This window comes from Peromyscus leucopus, chromosome 10 (assembly GCF_004664715.2).
Source record: "Peromyscus leucopus breed LL Stock chromosome 10, UCI_PerLeu_2.1, whole genome shotgun sequence".
NCBI lineage: Eukaryota > Metazoa > Chordata > Mammalia > Rodentia > Cricetidae > Peromyscus > Peromyscus leucopus.
Genome location: NC_051071.1, coordinates 78,742,952 through 78,760,712, shown reverse-complemented (window position 1 = coordinate 78,760,712; position 17,761 = coordinate 78,742,952). Strand labels below are relative to the sequence as shown.

General features: G+C 44.4%; 1 protein-coding gene across 1 annotated transcript in view; it reads right to left on the bottom strand.

Annotated features, from left to right (window-relative positions):
• The window catches only part of Art3 (ADP-ribosyltransferase 3 (inactive)), an 86,258-nt gene that overhangs the window by 61,941 nt on the left and 6,556 nt on the right, over positions 1 to 17,761 (bottom strand). The gene's annotated exons all lie outside the window — the stretch shown is intronic.

Here is a 17,761-nt window from a genome sequence, read left to right as displayed (position 1 = left end):
CAATTAAATTCATTTTTTTCTTATGTCAGAGCCTCTGACTAACTACAGCATTAGTATACAGCTGCATATACATGTGGAAAATAGAAATATTTCAAATCTGGTGTATCTACAGATTCAAAGTTGGTAGGGATTCGTGAGACGGGGTAAAGAGGGGAATGCTGTTTGATGGGCACAGGTGTCTGAGATAAAAGAGCACAGGATGGGGGTGGGGCCCGGGCTGGGGGAGGGGGCGGGGCATCGACACGGTGCTAGGAATATACTTACTGCCAATTAACTCTACCGTCATCAGAGTAGATACAGGGATTGAGAAACACACTGATGGGTTGAAATTCGAAAGAACAGCACTTGAATGTGGAATGTCACTCAAAGACTCTCGTTCGAACGCTGGGTCTCAAGCTGGTGGCGCTGTTTTGAGGGACGGTAGAACATTTTGGCCACGGGAACTCGTTGGTAGATGTGGGGCTCTGAGGGCGGGGCTGAGCCTGAGATCTGAGCTCCACATTAGCCAAGCTCTCTGCTTCACCATCTATGAAGACGTGAGCAAGACACGGTACAAATTCCTGCCACCACAAACAGTGCCATGCCTTCCCCAGGGTGGACTCTATCCCTTGAACTATGCTCCAAAAGATATGCTCCAGAACCCACCCTCAGGTGGCTCCTTGCCAGATACTTGGTCACAGTCGTAAGAAAGGTAACTAATACAGTACCGCCTGGACCAGGAATAGAAGATAAGAGCTTGGAAACATTGGTTTATTGGGGGAAATCTGAAGGCTAGATTTTAAATATAAAGAACTTGAAATAGAATCACTGACAGTCATTTAGAAATTCAAGACTGTTCCTTCTAACTAACCAAGAGAGTCCCCAAATAGACGGAATACTTCTGCAAAGTATTATTCGAAAAGGGAAGACTATATTTAACTATTTTGGATATTGAGTATGGTACCTACTATGTCCACACAGAATTAGCATATCTTTTTAACTACCTCATGAATTTTCCATCAATAAGCCAGGTGTTGTATGCATGCCTGTAACCCCAGCTCTTGGGACACTGAGGCTGGAGTACCACAAATTTTAGACAAGCTTGAGCTACATAGCAAGACCTTATCTCAAAAAAAATTCATAACTAATAAACACAAGTATTTATGATATGGCCAACACATTCTGTGGATTATAAGTAATACACTCAGAGCTGCTAGCTCTCTGGAGGGATAGTAGTCACTTCTTCTTGTCTTAGTTGCTAATTCTACTTTCAAGACACTGATAATTAAGCTGGACAAGTGTGAGATCATAATGTAATCTATAGTTTTGTGTAAGTATCAAAAAATATGTTTCCTAGAAGATGTCCAACACCTGGCCAGTCCAAAGTCAGCAGTGGCCCAAATGTCAGAGAAGACAAGAGACTAGTCAGCTGAGAGCCCCTCCCTTGGTAGATTCCAATCTTAGAGGACCCATCAAAAGCTACTCCAACCCTTTTGGGGTGGGGGACTCTATGCCTAACCGTAGTTTTATTTCCTATTATTCTTTTAAGATTTTAGTTTCTATTGGCCTTGTCATGCTCCTCTGATTTTGCTGAGGCTTTTCCTTCTTGCCAATCAGATGTTTTCTTTCTTGTTCTCTTCTTCCTACTGTGACACTGTGCTGTTCCCTTTTTTTTCCTCTTATATAGTCTTAGTCTTTCTTTCCCCCTCCCCCCATTTCTTTATTCCATTCGCTCACTATTCTCAGATTTTCCTCAAACAACATTTAACTTCATAGTACACACTCTCTTCGCCATTTTGTTTCTGTGATCATTGGTGATGTATCAGTTGACTTTAATCATTTTCAGTTTGCTTCTTAGCGTGCTTGGTTTTGGAGGCCACTGTTACAGTGGCGTGTTCTCTTCTGAGCAGCTCTGGTACCGAGCTTCAGGAGTAGAATGCTGTCTGAGTCAGGGCTTCTATTGCTGTGAAGAGACACCATGACTATGGCAACTCTTATAAAGGAAAACATTAAATCGGGTGGCTTACAATTTCAGAGGGTTAGTCCATTATCACAGGGCAGGATGCATGGTAGGTAGACATGGTGCTGGAGAAGGAGCTGAGAATGGAGAAAGAGCTACATCTTGATCCCACCGGCCATAGGAAGTGAACTGAGACAATGGGCGTGGCTTGAGCACACATAAGACCTCAGAGCCTAGCCCCACAGTGACACACTTCCTCCAACAAGGCCACACCTCTAATAGTGGCCGCTCCCCATGAGCTCATGGGAGCCAATTATATTCAAACTACTACATTCCACTCCCTGCCTCCCATAAGCTTATAACAACATCATAATGCAAATGCATTTAGTCTAACTTCAAAAGTTCCCATAGTCTATCACAATCTCAACAATGTTTAAAAGGCCAAAGTTCAGAGTCTCTTCTGAGATTCATGCAATCTCTTAACTGTAATCCCCTATAAAATCAAAATAAAAAAAAAAACAGATCACATACTTTCAACATATAATGGCACAGGATATGCATTACCATTCCAAAACATAGGGAAGAGAGAATAGTGAGGAAATACTGGACCAAAGCAAGACTGAAAACCAGCTGGGCAAACTCCATACTCTGCATCTCCATGTCCGATGTCAAGACGATCTTCAGATCTCCAACTCATTTCAGCTTTGTTGACTGCAACACACTTCTTTCTCTTGGGCTGGTTCCATTCTCTGTTAGCAGCTCTCCTTGGCAGGTGTCATCCCATGACTCAGGCATCTCCAACATCTTGGGTTCTCCGAGGCAACCCAGGCTTCAATTTCACAGCTTCACATAATGGCTTCTCTAGGCCTCCATTCAGGGACACCCCTGACACATGCCTGGCCTCAGTGGCTTTCCCTAGTCATGGAGGCAAATTCCAGAACCCCTTTCTTCTCTCCTTAACTCTAAAGCCAGAACCATGTGGCCGAAGCTGCCAAGTTCTGCTGCTCCTAGGGGCTGGAAAATGGCCCCCTCATTCAATTACATTTTCACCAACTTTCTGTTTTCAGTGGTTTCCTTCACTGCCTAAGCTTGACTGTCCTGAAACTGAATCTGTAGACCAGGCTGGCCTCAAACTCAGAGATTTACCAGCCTCTGCCTTCCCAGTGCTGGGATTAAAGGTGTGCACCATCACATTCTGCCTTAAGCTTTTCTTTAATTCCTTTTCACAAGTTAGAAACATAGCTGGGTGGGATATTGCCCTGAGGTCACCACTCCCTTTATTCCATTTCTTAATTTGTTTATCTCTTTGAAGACAGGACTTAACTCCATTCCACTTCCTGGTGCATTTTTTCTCCTCAAATTGTACATTTTATATTTTTAGTTTCTCAGCTTGCTCCTTTTCATTATAAATCTGTATCAGAGTGACCAATAATAACCACACAACTGAGTCTATACTAGGCTATTTTGAGATTTCCTCTGCCAACAGAATTAATCTAAAACTCTTCATTTTAGCCTCAGGCAAATTCTTTAGACAAGGGCGAAAAGCAGCCACATTCTTCACCAAAATATTGCAAACACAATCTCTAGCCAACACACTAAATTTCTTCTCCTCTGAAACCTCTTGAGCCAGACCCACAGTTCAACTCACACTCAGCCCCACTGTCTCCCATGCTCCTACTAGGATGGCCCATTAAGCAGTGCTTAAAGCATTTCAACTGCTTTTCCAATCCAGTCCCAAAGTTTGTATTCCTTCAAACAAAAGCATGGTCAGGCCTGTCACAGCAATACACCAGACTCTGGTACCAACTTCTGTCTTAGTTAGGGTTTCTGTTGCTGTGAAGAGACACCATGACCACGGCAACTCTTGCAAAGGAAAACATTTCACTGGGGCTGGCTGACAGTTCAGACATTTAGTCCATTATCATCAAGGTGCAACATGGCGGCGTGCAGGCAGACATGGCGGCGTGCAGGCGGACACGGCGCTGGACAAGGAGCTGGGAGTCCTACATCTTTGATCCACAGGCAGCAGGCAGTGAACTGAGACACTGGACATGGCTTGAGCATAGATGAGACCTCAAAGCCCATCCCTAGGGTAACACACTTCCTCCAACAAGGTCATGCCTACTCCAACAAAGCCACACCTCCTAATAGTGCCACTTCCTATGGGGGCCACTGTCGCAGGAATCTTAAAAGTTCTTACTGATAAAATCAAACCCGAGGCCAGTTATTGGGGTGAATACTGGAAGGTCAGAGAGACAGAACAAGCCACAGCTATCTCACCTCGCCGGATCCTCAGCTGGTCTTGTCTCCTCAGACTGGAGGCCTCTGAGTCCTCATCCGGAATGGGTCTCAGCTGAACTGCTGCTCGAAAGCCTGAAGCTTAACCAGCCACATGCTTAACCAGCCAAATGCTTCTAGTTTCTGGTCCTCACGCCTTATGTATCTTTCTGCTTTCTACCACCACTCTCTGGGATTAAAGGCTGGCTTTCTGGGATTAAAGGCGTGTGTCACCATGCTTGGCTATTTCCAATGTGGCCTTGAACTCACAGAGATCCAGATGGATTTCTGCCTCTGGAATGCTAGGATTAAAGGTGTTAGTGCCACCATTTTCTAGCCTTTGTATCTAGTGGCTGTTCTGTTCTCTGACCCCAGATAAATTTATTAGAGTACACAATATTTTGGGGAACACAATACCACCACATTTCCTCTCTTTTTGTCTAAAATTAAAAAAAGCTTATAACTAATACAAGAAAAACTATCCAATAAGTATATACAATATATACAGCCAAAACTTACATTAATGATGTCTACTCCATTAACATTTGACAGATTCAGATGAAAACTCCATTATATATATTAACAATGTCCAGTCCAGTAACATCTGATAAACTCAGACCAAAAAATTTTCATTACTTATCTTATTTAAAACAAGTAGTTCCTTTTTAAAAGTAGATTCCATAATCTCCCTTTTTATCTTATCATATCCATATTCTTTTTTCTTTCATAATACATTCAGTAGTCTACCTTTTGTCATTTTTATATCTTCCCCTTTTCTTCAGTGTAGATTCAATGATCTACCTATTTATCCTATTATTTATCTTTTTTCTCAGAGTAGATTCGATGATCTATCTCATATCTATATTCTCTTTTTCTTTTTGCTTTCTAGGGGTGAAGATATCTTTAGGGAATCTTGAAAAGAAAATTTTTGAGTTAATTGTCAAGTCCTGTATCATTTGTCCAGTCTTTGCATAAAAGGAAAGTTCAGGGCTTGTTTCAAGTCTTTGTTCAAGTAGTCTGTCAGGCTGGATCATCTCAGCTAGCCATCTCAAAATTGTCCTAAGCAGCTTGTAGTCCAAAGCAGATCTTTCCATGGTGTTAATCAGCTTAATGGCTTTACCATAGTCCTTTTGAAGATTTCAAAGTTGCTGTTAGGTGTGGTCATGGTTCCATGCAGACTTTTTTTTTTGTGTGTGCCTCCTCTGTGGTTTGGAGCAATCACAGTCTGATAAATGTCTGTTTCTTGGAACCATGAACATTCTTCCCTAGAACAGAAAATCTTCACAGTAATTTTTCCCCACCATTTGTCTTGCCAGACTTTTCCAAACTGACCTTTGCCGATGCTTTCTTGTAACACGATGGTCCTGGCAATTCTTCTCTGAACCAGCAGCAGTAAACCCTTCGTCCCTGGTAGCAGCATCACCGCAGTCACCAACACCATGAGAAGGAGCTGGCAATGTGGAGCAGTAGCCACTGCTTCCATGGTCCCACCACTGTTTGTGGTTCAGTCCGGGCCAAAGCTTCTCCCAAGCCTCCTAGGCCGGCCTCAAACTCGGGATCTTCCTGCCTCTGTCTCCTTCAGCAAATCCTACCGGCGTGCGCCACAACCACTGGCCGAGTGTAGCTCGGGCCTGAGCTGGGGCTCACAAGGCCACAGGCAAACAGCTTTTTCATGAATTCGTAACACGAAGGTTGGGCGCCAGATGTAGAAGGAATCTTAAAAGTTCTTATTGATAAAATCAAACCCGAGGCCAGTTATTGGGGTGAATACTGGAAGGTCAGAGAGACAGAACAAGCCACAGCTGGCCATTTTCATTCAAACTACCACAGATGTTAACTAAGAAGATCCACAAATAAACCCCAAGACCTCCCCAAACCAACATATTCACAAACCAAGAAACTAAATACCAAAAAATAAATGACCCAATTAAAATGAGATACAGATCTAAATAGAGAATTAGAAATAGAGAAAAATCAACTAGCTGAAATATTCAACATCCTTAGCCATCAATGAAATGCAAATCAAAACTACTTTGAGATTCCATCTTACACCTGTCAAAATGACTAAGATCAATAACACAGGTGACAGCTCATGCTGGAGAGGATGTGGAGCAAGGGGAACACTTCATTGTCGGTGGGAGTGCAAACTTGTACAGCCAATGAGGAAATCAATACGGTGGTTCCTCAGGAAGATGGGAATTGATCTACAGCTACACCACTCTTGGGACATGTACCCAAAGAATGCTTCATCCTAGATCAAGGAAACTTGCTCAACCGTGTTCACTGCTGCTCTGTACATAATAGCCAGGAACTGGAAACAACCAAAATGTCCTTCAACAGAGGAATGGATAAAGAAAGTGTGGTACATTTACACAATAGAGTATTACCCAGCTGTTAAAAAGAAATGGCATCGTGAAATTTGCAGGCAAATGGATAGAACTAGAAAAAAATATCCTGAGTGAGGTAACCCAGACCCAGAAAGATAAATATGGTATGTATTCGCTTATATGTGAATATTAGCCATTAAATCAATGATAACTAAACTACAATCCATAGACTCAGAGAGGTTAGGTATGGAGGAAGGGACTGGGAGGGACACACGGATCTCCCTGGGAGGGGGAAATAGAGTAGATTTCATAGGTGGACTAGGGATGGGGAGGGAGAAAGGATGAAGTGGGGGTGAAGAGGGGGAGGAGAGATAGGTTTGTGGGCAGATACGCCTAGAATTTGAATGATGGAATGGAAATCTAGTACAGTGGAAACTCCCTAAAGTATTTGAAGGCAATCCTAATGAGGTCTCCAAATAATGGGGGAAGCAGAGCACCGCTGGACATCTCTTGTCACCAAATGAAGCTTCCAGTACCAGGACTGGGTTACATTCAGTTGAGTTGTTGGTCAAAGGGGTCCCATGAAAATCCACAAACAACCCAGGCTGTTGCCAAAACAATAGGTTGTTCTGTTGTGTTTTTTGGGGGGGGGCAGGGAGCACCACCTAGCTCCCCAATAAATCACACATGGAGTCTTATTCTTAATTATGAATGCCTGGCCTTAGCTTGGCTTGTTTCTTGCCAGCTTTCCTTAACGTTAAATTATCCCACCTACCTTTTGCCTCTGGGCTTTTCTCGTTCTCTTACTTCCGTAAATCTTACTCTTACTCAGTAGCTTGCTGTGTAGCTGGCCCCTGGAGTGCTCCTCCTTCTCTTGCTCCTTCTCTCTTGTTCCTTTTCCCAGGATAAATTTCTCCTATTCATCCTCTCTGCCTGCCAGCCCTGCCTATCCTTTCTCCTGCCTTGCCATTGGCTGTTCAGCCTTTTATTAGACCATCAGGTGTTTTAGACAGGCACAGTAACACAGCTTCACAGAGTTAAACAATATAAACAAAAGTAACACACCTTAAAATAATCGTCTACAACATTGCTCTCTGCAAACTGAAAGCAAGGCCGCATTCCTGAAAGGAACACCTTCACAACTCACTGAACATGGAGAGGGTGAGGTGGAGCCTAGATAGAACCTTCACCTCATGGTCAAGTGTCATTGGTATGGGAAGGTACTCTGCAGGCTACTAAAAGAGAAACATAAACACCAACCCAGCCACAAACCCTTTGATCTACAATCTGTCCTGCCTGCAAGGGATGCTAGGGCAGTGGTGGCTCAAAGCTGGTGGGAGTGACCAGCCAATGTCTGATTGGACTTAAGGCCCACTCCCTGAGATGGAACCCATACCTGATATTGCTTAGGTAACCAAGAACCAGAAACTAGAGAGCTCAGAGACCTAGGTAAAACCAAATACTGCTGGTCTTAAATAATGAGTCCTAATGATATTCTGCCATACACATAGATCCGCGTCTTGCTCACACATCACCAGGGAGACTTCCTCCTGCAGCAGATGGGAACAAGTGCAGAGACCACAGCCAGACATTACACAGAGAGTGAGACCTTGGGACACACAGCTCTAAATAGGCTGTCTCCACCAAACCCCTCCCCTCAGAGCCCAGGGAACGCCAGAAAACCAGGCAGAAAGTGTGTAAGAGCCAGAGGGTATGGAAGACACCAGGAGAACGAGGCCATCAAAACCAACTGAGCAAAGCTCATGGGAACTCACAGAGACCGAAGCAGCAGGCACAGGGCTGACACACGTCCGCGCCAGGTCCTCTGAGGACACAGTAGAGCTTCCAGCTTGGCGTTTCATGGGACTCCTGATCCGTGAATGGGTGGGTCTCTGATTCTTTTTTTTGTTGTTTTTGTTTTGTTTTGTTTTTGGTTTTGGTTTTTTTTTTTTGAAGACAGGGTTTCTCTGTGTAGCTTTGGCGCCTTTCCTGGATCTCACTCTGTAGACCAGGCTTGCCTCGAACTCACAGAGATCTGCCTGCCTCTGCCTCCCGAGTGCTGGGATTAAAGGCGTGAGCCGCCGCCACTGCCGCCGCCGCCGCCGCCGCCACCACCGCCGCCGCCACCCCCCCCCACCCTCCCCCCACCCCCCACCCCCCCCCACCCCCGGCGGGTCTCTGATTCTGATGCCTTCTCTTGGACTCTTTTCTTTCTGATTTGCCTCGTCCAACTTCGATGTGACACTCTTTGTTTTACCTTATTATGTTTCATTTTGTCCTGTTTTGTTATGTCTTAGAAGCCTGTTCTTTTTAATGAGAGATGGAAAGTGAATCCAGATGGAGGGGAGGGGAGGAGGAACTGGGAGGACTAGAGAGAGAGGAAATGGTAATCAGGATTATTGTATAAGAAAAGAACCTAGTTTTAATAAAGGGGGAAACAAAACAAACAACGTTTGTGGCTATGAGGTAAGAGCAAACCCAGGCAGAGGGAGCAGAACACAGAGCTGGTGAGTACAGCCACAGCGAGGAAGCCAGGAGTGCTTTGTTGCTGGGATGATTTATACCGACTAATTTTTAAAACACACAACCATCAACTGCCACACCATTATTTTTCTATTTAAAAAAACATTTTTTCTTGCCTTTTACATACCAACCCCTGTTCTGCCTTCTCCCGCTCCCCCTCACCTACACCCACCCCCATCCCCTCCTCATAGAGGGTAAGGCTTCCCCTGGGTTGTCATCACAGGCTGGCATACCAAGTTGGGGCTGGACCTAGCCCCTCCCTCCTGCATCAAGACTGAGTATGGCATCACACCACAGGGAACGGACTCTAAAAAGCCAGTTTGTGTACCCGGAATAAGTCCTGGTCCTGTTGCCAGGGGACTCACAAACACATCAAGCCACGCAACTTCTACCCACACTCAGAGGGCCTAGTTCAGTCCCATGCAGGCTCCCCTGCTGCAAGCCCCAGGAAAACGCAATGGAATTCAGCTACTATCACAAAAGTCACTACTTGGAAAGGTCAAGGACTTTTCCAAAGGTCAAGCCATGGCTTAAGAAGTCTTGGTGATATTTATTAGCCAATTCCTGCAATGATTTTCTTGTATGCTTTGTATGCTTCCAAAAACTCCTAACAGTATATTTATCTAAAATACCTATCAAGCATCCATGGCCAAACGATCTCCTGAATTAAGGTAAATTAAGCTCAGACTCTCCTTTCTTATACAGCCTTAGTGGTATTTATACTATCATTATAGACTCCTAACATTTACCTAACCACCTCTAGAAATGTAGTTTGAGCACATAAATTCCCTTTTTCTGATATATTAACCAATCTTATCTCTCAGTTGACCTCCTCCTTTACCACTCCCCTTTTGGGTTATAAAAGAACTGATGGTCTCTGCCTGAGGAAAACTCTTGTCTGCCTTTATGACCCTGTAAGAATTCAAGCCTGGTGACCTTGCTTTAGCTAGAGCACTGCTATTGCATGGGTATATAACTGTAAACCTCAGGGACTGAGGAGGATTTTGACTGGAGAACTAGATGGAGAACTAGAAGAATGAGATGGAAGATGAGGAAGAGCCAGATGGGGCAGAACTGAGATGAGATGAGAGAATTAAGATAGGACTTAGAGGGGCGGTGAATAAAAGTAGAGAGAAATCAGGCAAGAAAGGAGCTAGGCATGAGAACAGAACTGAAGCTGTCTAGATAAAATCTTATCCCAGAGGAATAAAGTAGACGGACTAAGAGCTCCGTGTTCTTAGACTCATTTCCCGAAAATAATTCGTGCCATTTGTAGCTTCTCTCCTGGGCCCCTGGGAAGAAGATTATTAAGGCTGAACCATAATAATTATTGAGACTCCCCAGCTGTTAGTCCGGAGTCCGTGAGCTCCCGCTAGCGTGGGTCAGCTGTCTCTGTGGTTTTTCATCATCTTGACCCCCCACCTTGCTCTTATAATCCCACCTCGCCCTCTTCAGCTGAACTCCGGGACCTTGGCCAAGTGCTTGGCTGTGGGTCTCTGCCTCTGCTTCCATCAGCCACTGGATGTAGGTTCTATGATGACAATTAGGGTAGACACCAATCTGAGTGCAGGGGAGGCCAGTTCAAGATCCCTCTCCACCACTGCCAGGAGTCTTAGATGCAGACAATCTTGCCACACCGTATTTTTAAAATTTTTCTGTTCTCTGCTACCTGATTATGAGCTCTTTCATTTATAATCAGTGTATGCATGATCAGCTTGACTTCTGCAACAACTTTCAGAAATTTGACTTCTGCAACAACTTTCAGTAAAAGATTCCTTGTTGAAAAAAGAATCTTCTCGAATTCACAGCTGTATCGTCTATTTTCTTAAAGTCCCTGTGGGACGTGCACTCCTGTCGACCCTGGTCAGGCAGACTGAATGAGAGAACTGCTGCCTCCTCAGGGCAGTTCATGACTCTAAAGTTGAGATAACCAATGTCCTGATTTGTAGATTCATGTCACCGATTTTCCTTGCCTACAGAGGCAGATAATAAAGGCAATACAGATGTACAGATGTGTGGTTGTGAGGCTCTGGAATTCGTCTGCCTAGGTTTAGACTGGCATCTTGCTATGGAACATCACTGAGCTGTTTAAAACAGTCTAAGTCTTTAGTAAATTGAATAAATAAAACAGTACAGCCCAGCACAGGTGAAAACACGCAGTAAATGTTGATGTTACTGTATGATTTTTTAATAAATTCTAACACTAAGCCGTTTACATGGATAACTAGTATGGAAACCAGGCACATTCCATACTTTGTATTAACAACTATTCATGTGCTGAGATTCCCTATGCTGGGATTTTTCTTTTTTTCTTTCTTTTTTTTTTTTTTTTTTTTTTGGTTTTTCGAGACAGGGTTTCTCTGCGTAGTTTTGCACCTTTCCTGGAGCTCACTTGGTAGCCCAGGCTGGCCTCGAACTCACAAAGATCCACCTGGCTCTGCCTCCCGAGTGCTGGGATTAAAGGCCTGCGCCACCACCGCCCGGCCGGGATTTTTCAAAACATCTTAAGCCACAGCTTTCCTGTTCTAGAAGGGGAGAGGGTGGGGGAGCTGGAAAGGGCGGAGAGGACCAGCTCCTGTCACCTGCTCTCCGCCTGGCCTCCCGCTTTGTCTCTTCCCATTTCAGTTATTGCATTTATATTATTAACCATGATCGACTGGCTCTCCCCCTTAGTTCTCTGATGCTCTCTGAATACCACGGTGATTTAAGCCCTTCAATCACTTCGCTGAGTCAAATATCACCACAGCTTAATATCGAAGGTAGTGCTAGGGACTTCCTAGTTCTTACGATGTTATGACCCAGGAAAATGCCGGCATAATTCCATTATGACACACTTCTTGCTTTGTTTTTGTAGGGTCTCACTCTGTATCCTAGAACTCACTATGTTCTACAGACTGGCCTCAAACTTGTGGCAATTCCCCTGCCTTAGCATTCTGAGTTCTGGGATTAAAGGGATGAATGACCACCACAAGGCTGGGGTACATTTTCCTTGGCTCCTCTCTTCTAAGAAGGAACTGGGAATCTAAAAAAAGCCCTGCCTTGCTGTTTCCCTGAGATGAGAACTTTGTAGCTAATAATATTTATTTTTTATTGACTGTTGGTTTTTGAGACAGGGTCTCATTCTGAAGCCCAGGTTGGTCTAGAACTCATTATATGCCCAAGCTGGCTTCAGGTTCACAGTGGTCCTCCTTCCTCAGCCTCCCAAGTGGAGCAATTACAGATGCATGCGGCCTCACCCTGCATCACTGTTTACAACTCTGCTATGCAGACTGGCTTGTCCTTTTACTTACTGACACATAAACTCTATCCCCGACCCATACATTTGCATACTTATGTTTGTAACATGAAGGTCTATGCGCTCTCCACCCAAATCAAGAGCATTAAATAATTGTTCGGTACCCCATCCCTTCAGCTCGTCCAAACCCAAACATAAACACTATCCTGAGTTTTGCTTTTAAATGTGTGGTAGGATAAATCAATGGGAATGGAAATGGAAACTAAGGTTTGTTTGTTTGTTTGTTTTGGTTTTGGTTTTTCAAGACAAGGTTTCACTGTGTAGCCCTGGATATCCTAGAACTTGCTTTGCAGACCAGGCTGGCCTCAAACTCACAGGGATCCATCCACCTGCCTCCCGAGTGCTGGGATTAAGGGTATGTGCCACCAGGCCTGGCTCGCAACTGAATTCCTTAACTCTTATTTTCTTTCAGAGTGAGCCCAGAACGGTGAATACTGGCAAAGTAAATGTACCAAAAGCCTTGAGAGAATTTTTGAAAGGAAAAAACAAATATTAAAAGTTATCATTTTCCTTTTTCATTCTAATACCTCACGCAGGGCTGGCAGTGACTGGAACATCAGCATAAAGTTGCCATCAGTCCAGTGACACTGAGCACATTCCCACGGAGTGCCTGCAGCCACCCGAATAAACACACATGCCCAGACAAGAGGCCATTTGACTTTTGGCTGTGGAACTTTGTCAAACGGGAAAGCATGAGATGTTTAGCTCAATGTTATCTGATAGCATCTTAGATTCCTCTACACTTGGTGTAAACAAGTTCTGCCTCTTGCTTGTTGACTTTTGTAAATATTGTTGTGACTATAAATTATTTTTATAACATCTTAAAGTTATTTGCTACTCATGTAGATGTTCCCAGTATACTACCTTCCAGCCGTCTCTAACTAGATTTTTTTTAATGCGTTACTTTTGAGTTTTCTGTGGGATTTTATCATCTGTAAGATTTTATCTTCCTGTCCCCCTTAGTTTAGCCTTCAGGATAGGACCCACAGTGCACTGCTTTGTAAATTCGCCGTGTGCTATTATTTATCCTGTAGGTAAACTGTCTTACCAATATAAGCCCTTTCCTATGAGCAAATGCTACATGATCGAGGCCCTCAGTGCTAGTGCTGATGTAACTACAGCTTGCGAACTCTGCAGAAAAGCTAACACATGTCACTAGCGGTAACTGGGTCATCCAGAGGATTTCCCACCTGGGGGTGGGGGAGCTGGGGATATGACACAGCTCAGTGGTAGAGCACCTGCCTAGTATGTCTAAGGTTCTGGTTTGGATCCCCAGCACCAAAATAAAAACTAATCACTGCATGGTCTAAAACCATGCTTCTCAAAGCAGTGGTGGCGTACACCTTTAATACCAGCACACAGCTGGATCTTCGAGTTCAAGGCCAACCTGGTCTACAGAGCGAGTTCCAGGATAGCCAGGGCTACACAGAGAAACCCTGTCTCGAAAACCCAAAAAGGAAAACTGTTCCTCAACCTTCCTAATGCTGTGACCCTGTAGTGCAGTTAGTTCCTCATATTGCGGTGACCTGCAATCAGAGTTATTTCATTGTTACTTCATAGCTGCAATTTTGCTATTACAAAACACAATGTAAATCTGGCGTGCAGGATATCCAATATGTGATTCCAAGGGAGTCGCGACCCACAGGTTGAGAACCACTGGAATGAGCCACCCAAAGCTGCTCTCAGCCTTCCCAAACAAGATTGTATCTCTCCCTCCTTTGTCAGCACTTCCTTTGCCCCGGGCTCCCTCCGGCTGCCGGTGATGGAAGAGGCAGCTGGGTCATTGGGAAGCGTGTGAGCGGTGCACAGAATAAGTGCCAAGTCAGAACTACGAAGCGAAGCGGAGGCTCTGCTGACAGACGGCAGAACAGTGTCCTGCAGCAGTGAGGGGAATCCCGTCCACAGACCTCCGGCCCCGCGCTTCTTCTAAGTGCTTCCATTTCTCAGAAAGCCTTTTCTTTGGGTCTGTGCTCACGAGCTTTTAGGAACAGGCTGTTTTATTGTACTTGACTCCCCTGGTCTGAGGGCAGGCATAATTAGAAGCAGAGGAGCCGAATTCATGAAGTGGAAACTGAAACTAAGTTCTTTAACTCACTTTCTTTCAAAGTCAGCCCCGAACAGTGAATTCTAGCAAATGTACCAAAAGCCTTGAGAATTTTTGAAAGAAAAATAAAATTTAAAAGCTATCGCTTTCCCTATTTCTTCTTCCACACAAATACCCGATGCAGGTCAGGAGTGACAGGAACATTCACAGCAAGTTTGTGACTGATGTATAAAGCACAGCTGTTCTCCAATGGTTTCCATGTGGGTCATGTTCATGAGGTTTATGCCCTGAGCAGGTTCCCATGCAAAACAAGAGATGGAATCATGCTTCTCTTCTCACCAGGCAGAACACAGTTTCCTAATTCACATTCCTAGGCACCCTGGTCCCGGAACAGGGGTGACCTGGATACCTTCCTCAACCAGCCATCCCGGTCATGAGAAGACCCACACCAACAAGGAATAAATAAACTTCTTAATTTGCATCTTTGGCTGGGCATGGCGGCACAGACCTTAAATCCCAGCTCTGGGATGCAGAGGCAGGTGGATGGATCTCTTGTGAGTTTGAGGCCAGCCTGCTCTACATAGTGAGCTCCAGGACAGTCATAGCTACATAGTGAGACAGTATCTTGAAAAACCAAAATAGTAATAATAACAACAAAAAAAAATAATTTGTGTCTTAGTCTTTATCAGATTTGTTTGGCATAATTAACTCCCCAAGAGCATGCTGAGGATAACTGGGGACAATGAGTGTTCAGAACCTGCAAAGTTGAACTCCAGGCCCTACCCTGTGTTCAATACCCTGTGCCTCTCACCAGGCTTCCTGGCTGGTTGGCTTCCTCTGTATTTTGTGTGTGTGTGTGTGTGTGTGTGTGTGTGTGTGTGTGTGTGTGTGTGTGTGTGATATCTATGCTGGCATATGCTTCCCCTCCTGGCCATTTAAGTCCATCTCACTCTTTTGTTTTCCTTGAGGTGGGCTCTCTACATAGTCCTGGCTGTCCAAGAACTCAGTAGGTTCCAGGCCAGCTTTGAACTCAAAGAGATCCACCTGCCTCTCCCTCCCAAATGCTAGGACTAAAGGTGTGCAACGACATGAACATCCTGTAAATACACCTCACTCTTTTTTTTTTCTTCTGGTTTTTTTGAGACAGGGTTTCAAAAACTCACTCTGTAGACCAGGCTGACATCGGACTCAGAGATCCTCCTGCCTCTGCCTCCCAAGTGCTGGAATTAAAGGTGTGCACCATCATCAGGTGTATGCAGCCTGTAAGTACACCCCACCCCACTCTTCCTTCCTTCCTTCCTTCCTTCCTTCCTTCCTTCCTTCCTTCCTTCCTTCTTTCCCTCCCTCCCTCCCTCCCTCCCTCCCTCCCTCCCTCCCTCCCTTCCTTCCTTTCTTTCTTTTTCAAGACAGGGTTTCTCTGTGTAGTTTTGGTACCTGTCCTGGATCTCGCTCTGTAGACCAGGCTGGCCTCGAACACATAGAGATCCACCTGGCTTTGCCTCCCGAGTGCTGGGATTAAAGTTGTGTGCCACCACCGCTTGGCTAAGTACACCCCACTCTAAGGCTCATCTGAGGCTGATCTTTTCTCCAGCGTCTTCAAAGCACACTTCTGACAGTGAGTCTATACTCTCCTAGGAACTTCCATGTCAGATATCTTTATTTTAGTCATGTGACACTGCCCTTACAGTTGTTGTTTTTTTGTTTTACAGATTTCAATACGTGATTTCTCCTAGCAACAAAAATTCCATGATATGTATGCCATACTTGCTATAATCTGTGCCAGAATTCAGTGCAAAACGTCTGTTTTAGTCAAGAGGACCACTTAAAGTACAAATGCATGCCTGTCATGTGTCTGTTTATTGGGTACCACATCCATGCAATGTATAAATACTATAGTAATTTTCATTTTAGCATGAAATTTGGTGTAAAATAAATCTAACTTAAACCTTTCCTAGGAGTTTAGTTCCAGAAACTCCAAAATAACCTCAAAGATGACTTCAGCCAAGTGAACAGACAGAAGGGAAATCAGGAACTCAACCAAGAATTATTTGCTCTTTATCACCAAGTGTTTGAGATTGTGGGCTCCAGAGAGGGGGTCCTGGGCTCTTAAAGGGGTTGAATGAGTAAACGCTCGTGACTAGCAGATACCTAATGCTATGGAATACTTACTAAACTATTTTCTTCTTAATAAATGACTATTAGTCCATTTGCTATCTCCCTCAAATCTGTTTTCTCCTTTGCATCTTGAGAACTTGAACAATAAAAAAAATAAAACTCACCACGTATCTTTTTTTATTATTTAATGTAACACTGCCCAACACTGCTCCCATTCAGAGTCCACTCTAAATTCTGACACTCCTACAGTGCAGTTTCTATTCTGCAGAAGCAGGTTTGGAGGGGCTCCTCATGGCACCCTCTCACAGGGGCCAGCCCTCATTAGAAGTCCACAACACGGAAGTCTCTTGGCTTCTGTCAACCCTGGCCTCACTCCCCTTCCGTCCTTCCAGATTCCCACAGCTGTCCGACTGGCTCACTTGAATGCTTAGCTCTGTTCTCGTCCTCGGACTACATCAACCTAGGACTTAGCACTCTAGAAATTTCCATCTTTTCCAAACAGCAACTCACTTCCTGCTCTGGCCCCGAGCTCCTGTTCTGCAGGTCCAGGTGCAGATACGGACTTTGTTCTTGGCATCCAGTGACGCTCTGAACCAGTGCACTCCGGGTTCAGTAGCGCTATCCCAGGACGAATCGCTGCCACTTCCTGGCCAGTCCCCATCACTGCCACCCCTGTGGAAGATCTCCCACGTATTTTCCTCGGTTCTAGTTATCGGCTGCCTCAGCTGTTGCACTGCAGAGTGATGCCCACATCTACTGGGCATCACTTCATCCATGATCCTCTGTTGCCACACACTGGCTAAGAAAACAATCATGAAATCCACGACAGAGTTGGAACGAGACCAATGATTAGCTGTGTGATTTTCCACTTATTGCAAGTTGTTATAATAAAGTTTGTAAGATAAACAAATTCCTCAAAAAATAAAAAGCAAGAGTAATGAAAATGCAACAAAAATAAAACTGTGTTTAGGACTTGACTTGACTTAAATATTAACTCTGTTTTACAAGATAGGAAAGATGAGATTTAAATCCATTTTCAAACTTATTCTACAAGGCACTCCATCCTTTTTCCTCAAACAGCTCATGCTTTGGAAAGTGAAACTTAACTCACTCACTCATTAAAAATGAACAGAGCACAGAGGGAAATTCCAAACTCGGAACTCACAATAAACACAAATAACCTCAATTTTGCAACAGGGGACTTCCCTTGAAGGACACTGAAGTCTTGCTGAGTCAACTCC